Source organism: Lontra canadensis, unplaced genomic scaffold, assembly GCF_010015895.1.
Source record: "Lontra canadensis isolate GAN:19392208 unplaced genomic scaffold, GSC_riverotter_1.0 scaffold77, whole genome shotgun sequence".
NCBI classification, from domain to species: domain Eukaryota; kingdom Metazoa; phylum Chordata; class Mammalia; order Carnivora; family Mustelidae; genus Lontra; species Lontra canadensis.
Genome location: NW_022631071.1, coordinates 3,307,908 through 3,314,416, shown reverse-complemented (window position 1 = coordinate 3,314,416; position 6,509 = coordinate 3,307,908). Strand labels below are relative to the sequence as shown.

The following is a 6,509-nucleotide window of genomic DNA, read 5'->3' as shown; positions in this document are numbered from 1 at the left end:
TTCCTGACTTTTGTCCACTTTTTTTAGCCTGTTCATCATTATTTTACTGATATTTAAGAACTGTTTCTACATTAAGTCACCTTAATCTGGGGAATATTCTACATGCAATTTTCCTTTTTGTTTTCAGTTTTGTGGATGTTGTTATGTTTAATTATTACCATTTCTGGCCAGCCTGTGTGGCTCAGTCGCTGAAGTATCTGTCTTCAGCTCAAGTCATGATCTCGGGGTTCTGGGATTGAGCCCCACATTAGTGAACTCCCTTTTCAGTGGGGATCCTGCTTGTCCCTCGGCCCCTCCCCCATTCATGTTTTCTGTCTCTCTCTCTCCTTTCAAATAAATGAATAAAATCTTAAAAAATAATAGTTATTATTACTATTTCATATATTTGAGTTTCTTCATCTACATATTCTCTATATTGTTTTTAAATTATTAATCATACATAGAAGGGCTATTATGTTACTTAACATATTGGATTTTTATCTGTATTTTTTTGCCAACCTTTATGCATATACTTTATTGTGGTGTTATTTTAAGGGATTATCTCCAAACAAATGGAATGTCCAAAACCTAACAGCATGATTTTCTGTTAGAAGTCATCTGTAATTCTGTCAAGAATTTCTCTATAAAGCAAGGGCTCAATCAGATGCATAGAGTGGAAATAAGAAAACTACAGAGCTGATAAGTAGATTTCTAGATTTCTGACCTTCGCTGTGGTTTCCTGAAAACCTTATATCAAATTCATGGCTGGATCTAAACCACATGCTGTGTCCCTTGTCAGACATTCTTTTCCAAAAATGGTATCTAATAACTTTATGAAAGTGTGTGCCAAAGAATAATCACAAGCCTTTGAGGGCTTTTCCACCAAGACTTTCAGTATTGAGTGTCTCACTTTCAGATTATAAATCTGTCCCCATAACTTGCACTTTGGAGGGTTCAACTGAACTGAGAAGCAATGAGAAGGATTAGTGGATTGTTTCCTCTCCCTGTGCAGTAATGGGATATAAGCACTATCCACAGGCCTTTGAATCCTAACTAGCTTGGAACACATCAGAAATAACACCTTTAAGACTATACAGGTGTATCCATTTGTGGATCCTATGTACAATCATTACTTGTGTACTTATAATAGAGCTCCTGCTGCCATATGGCTTTAAAATGTCAAACTATGTTTAAATAAAGCACACTCAAGAATTTTTAAGTTGGAAGGAATCACCTCATTCAACTATTATAAGAGGAAACAGCCTCAGAGATCTGAAGTGACTTGCCTGAGGTGACCTTGTGAGTTAGTAAGCCTTTAATAATCATGTAGAAGTCAGTAGGTATGGAAAGCTGAGGATAAGCCACAGTAGTGTGATTTAGAGGGGCACCCTCCCCTGGCCCTTTTCTGTTATATAACACATGAAATTCTGTCAGTATATTCCTCTAAGATGGGGAATATTTCAAGGTATATCAGCTAAAATATTATACAGGACAACTGAGATTAAAATCTTATATGGAATGAGAAATGATCCAGAAAGGGGCAGGAAATAAATCAAGGAGAATCTGTATTTACTTGATAATACTGCAGAGTACCAGACTGAAGCACACAGGATTCCTAAATAAAATATCTCAAAAGGGGCATCTGGGTAGCTCAGTTGGTTAAGTGTCCAAGTCCTGATTTTGGCTTAGGTCATGATCTCAGGGTCGTGGAATCGAGCCCTGTATTGGGCTCCGTGCTCAGATGGGAATCTGCTTTGGATTCCCTCCTTCTCCCTCTACCCCTCCCTCCACACACACAACATCCTCTCTCTCAAGTAAATAAATCTTTTAAAACAAAAGAAAACAAACAAACAAACAAAAAACACCTTAGAAAAGTTGAAACATTGGAGTGAAGCAGAACATCTGTCCATCTTTCTACGAGGAGTCAGTGGTGGAAAGAGCAACTTTGGATTCCAGTTTTATTTTATACACATTTACTCTGTGACAGGTATAATTATACAATTGGAGTGGTATTCAGTTAACAGAGTAACAATTATTTCATAGGAGCTGCATCAGAAACAACTGAAGATGAAACACTTCCATCCCCAAATAGTAGTAATTTGTGTTGTGCACCAAAAAGAATCTTGCTTTAAATTTTCATTCCAATTTGCAATCCTCAAAATAGTGGCTATTGACTATACCACCAGGACACAGCTAGTTAAAGACATATTCAGTAGTGTTAACTAAGAAAAAAGACACTGTACTGTTTAAAAACAAATCTTATATAGCCTTACATTTCAATATTTTTTTTCTTTAAAAGTAGTGATTGTGTACAAGGGGTTAAATCCTTTATATACCAACTTATTCATCATCATCTTCTTCTTCATTTTCTTCCTCTTCCTTCTTTTTCTTGCTCTTTTCAGCCTTGACAACTCCCTTTTTTTTTTGCCCTATCAGACTTTCCTTTAGCTTCGTATGCAGCAATATCCTTTTTATATTTTTTCTTTAGCTTAGCAGCCTTCTTTTCACAAGTCTACTTTTCTTCTGCAGCAGTGTTATTTCACATTTCTTTCAGTTTCTTTGCAACATCACCAATGGATAGGTTGGGATATTCTCCTTGATTTTTGGGTGATACTCAGAACAAAACAGGAAAAAGGCCAAAGGAGGCCTCTTGGGTGCACTGGGATCCTTGAACTTTTTTTTTGTTTCCCCTTTAAGGAGGAAAATAAATTTTCATTTCTCTTTCAAAACAGGCCTTGTCCACCTTTGCCATGTCTTCAAATTTTCTTTCTCTTTAGCAGACATGGTCTTTCACCTATCTGAGCACTTCTTAGAAAACTCTGAGAAGTTGACTGAAGCATGTGGATGCTTCTTCTTGTACTCCTCTAGTCAAGTTTGCACAGAGAATGCATATGACATTTTGTCTTGGCTTTTTAGGATCTCCTTTGCCCATGTTTAATTATTTTCCTTAGCAAGGCACGAAGTTGCCCAGTGCCTGTCTGGTTCTCACTTGCTCCAGTGCACTTCTATGGAGCTCAATGTACTGCAATCTATTTATTAATTTTTGAGAGAGAGATAGAGAGCATGTGAGTGCAAGGGGGAGGGGCAGAAGGAGAGATAGAGAGACAGAATATCAAGCTGACTCCCCAGTGAGGGCAGAGCTCGACTTGGGGCTTGATCTCATGACCACAAGATTATGCCCTCAGTCAGACACAACTATCTGAGCCACCCAGGTGCCCCCACAGAAATAATTCTAAGAAGACTGGCCATGTAAATTAACTTTGTAGGTAACAAACTAAGATTTCTTCTTAACTGGAGTTAATTTTCTAAGGTTAACATTTTCTGGGGTCTGTTTACTTTTAGCAAATTACTTTCCAGAATGTAGAAACCAATATTACAGAATTATTTGGCCATTGCATCATGTGTCTAAATTTACAGTTTATGAAGTAGGGACTTGGGGAGTCTCAGCTCAAGGAGGAATAGAACAAATACTAGCATCAAGGTCTACCAGTCCAAAGCTTTTCCTTTCTGCTGTGTGCTAATGCTCCCATTCTCTACTATCATGTCTTTTTGTTTATTCAGAGGATGGCTTCCTTGTGATCTTTGATTTTATTGAGAATCAGAGTAATAGCAAGCCAAATTCATTAAGTTGTTTTCTCCTGCCATACATATAACAAAGCAGAATGTTTAAATGAACTATCCTACCATTCTCTTTAAAACCTCTGGTGTCAGAAATAGTCTTCCAACCTTGTTTAGTTCAAGATGTGTTAAATTTAAAGAGAAGTGTGGAAGATCACAGGATTGCGTTAAGAAACTCTAAAGGGATATGCATTGACTTTTCTTCAGTTCACATGGAGAGTAATACCAGTTATCCAGACTTGAATAAAAATAGCCCTGTAATTAATGAAAATAAGTATTTTGCTTAGGATCTAGAATTGACTATGTTATCCATCTTGTGAGTGTTTGACTTGTCAGAATTTAAAACAAAAGTGTGTAGAAAAGGGCAACTGGGTGACTCAGTTGGTTAAGCGTCTGCCTTCCACTCCAGTCATGGTTCCAGGATCCTGGGATTGAGTCCTGCATTGGGCTACTTGCTCAGCAGGAAGTTCGCTTCTCCCTATGCCTGTTTCTCCCTCTGCTTATGCTCTCTCTGACAAGTAATAAAGAAAAATCTTTAAAAAGTTGTGTTACAAAAAGTCAAGTGCCTAAGTTTATGAGTAGAATAAAAATTTCATCTTTTATTTGTGTTGTACTATACAGTTTTTAAAATCAGTTCCAAAAACTTCATTATATTTTTGGAACCTCATAACAGCCATGTGAAATAGGCAGTTCAGGTATGTTTTTTATAGGCAATGCTAGTTTTGTTTGTTTGTTTGTTGTTGTTGTTGTTTTAAAGATAGTACAGCTAAAGCCCAGGGAACACTAAAGGAATTTGGTAGTAAGTTCCTGTAATAGGACTAGAAAGTAATTCTTCTGACTTGTGATTCAGTATGCTTCCTAATATTATTTATGATTTTTAATTAAAGTAAATAATCTCCATTACCAATATTTTCATGTTTTAACTACACAGATTTATATAGATAACTGCACTAATAGGAATGGTACATAAAACTCTATAATTCAAAACTGAATGTAGATTACCTATTATGTAGAAGCTACAACATTTTTTAAAAAGATTGATTGCTTGCTTTGAGAGAGAGAGAGAGAGAGCATGTACTCATGGGCAAGGGGAGGGTCAGAGAGAGGAAGAGAGGGAGAATCTCAAACAGATCCCCACTGAGCATGGAGCCCAACATGGGGCTCCATTTCATGACCCTGAGGTTGTGACCTGAACCTAAATCAAGAGTTGGATGCTTAACTGACTGAGCCACCCAGGTGCCCCAGAAGCTACTAATTTTACTGAAGAGCTATCATCTGTATGTTTTCTTTTATGGGACCCAAAATGCCAAGTAATCTTAAATAATTGTTATATGGTTTTCCTTGTTAGATCCAACATATACAGAAATTTGGATCACTAGGGTGAAGTTGATTTTGAAAATGAAAGGAGAGAGAAAATGAAAAACAGAGTTTTAATAACCTATGGTGTAGCAAAAACTGCAGCAATGACTTATCAGTTCTATCCAAGAAGGTCAAGAAGACAACAGGTAGAAACCAAAGTAAAAAAGCCTACAGATCCTCTACTTCACTTAGGAATACCCACTTGAGATTCAGCAAGAGTTATCTAGAGATTCTGCTGTTTAATGTTAGTGGCTTAGTTGATTAAAAAGAAAAGGTGCTACTCTCCTTTGGTTTTTAGGAGGCCAGTGAAAATTAAACATTTCCATGCCGGGTACCAGGGAATTGAACTGTAACACGGGGGTGGACACCTGGTATAAAGGGGGAAGTGAGAAGAGGACTTTGAGCTATTATTGTTAGAAAGGCATAAGTAAATATGATACAGAGTGTAAGATTTAAAGAACAAAAGGTTCACTTTGGGCTCAATAAATAAGATCAATGACAAGAAAAAGGAGAAATTCACCTCCTATGTGATCTCATAGCATAATGGATTTCCCATTACCTCTTCATACTTTATCTTCTTATTTGTCTGCCAATCTGAACATATTGGAAAGTCTGTGACGTTATGAAACATGTCCATATTGTTCTCTGCTCTATCTTTAATGTTTTGTATGGTGCCACACATACAGTAAGATTTCAAATGTATCTGTTAATGGAAAGAAGGGAGGGGGGAAAATAGATACAGGGCAGAGTGGTGTAAAAGGGGAGAAAAGAATTGATGGTGAGAGAGACCTAGAAAAGAAACAAATTTACCTGAGACTGGTATTGCTATACTTAATTGTATTTATGCAATATACCTGCATAAGTGTTTACTCTTTCTGAATGGAATGTAGACCAAACAACATTAAAATATTGAGCCATGTGTACTTGTATGCATGTATGATTCAATAAAGAGTAAAAATGTGCCTTTGGAAAAATTCCTATAAAATATATTGAAATTGGGCGCCTGGGTGGCTCAGTGGGTTAAGCCGCTGCCTTCGGCTCAGGTCATGATCTCAGGGTCCTGGGATCGAGTCCCGCATCGGGCTCTCTGCTCAGCAGGGAGCCTGCTTCCCTTCCTCTCTCTCTGCCTGCCTCTCTGCCTACTTGTGATCTCTGTCTGTCAAATAAACAAAAAAAAAATATATTGAAATTACAGATTCATAGTAGGCACCATTTCTTTTAATGAATTTTCCCTGCAGTAACTTAAACTTGAAGTTTTTTTCCTATAATAATATGTTAATACCTGCTCTAAAAATATGCCACAAGTTTCCTATAGACTTCTCATTCTATATTCAGAAATAAGCTTAACATTCTAAAATATAAAGCCAGTTCTTCTCTTCTGTCTGCCAATGACTACAGAGAACTTTCTAGGGTCTTTCACTTTTTCTCCCTCATGTGCTTCAGATACACTGAAACCTAAATGGAAATAGTGTGCCTAATCTATTTCTCTTTGCTTCTGTATTTCCATTGCTAAGGTTGTTTTCATCTGTCAGGTATTTCACAACTTTTACTTT

The 6,509-nt window shown here is 37.0% G+C and overlaps 1 pseudogene; it reads right to left on the bottom strand.

Moving 5' to 3' along the window:
• Positions 1-2,319: 2,319 nt before the first annotated feature.
• On the bottom strand, positions 2,320-2,911 carry LOC116881800 (annotated as a pseudogene).
• Positions 2,912-6,509: the final 3,598 nt, after the last annotated feature.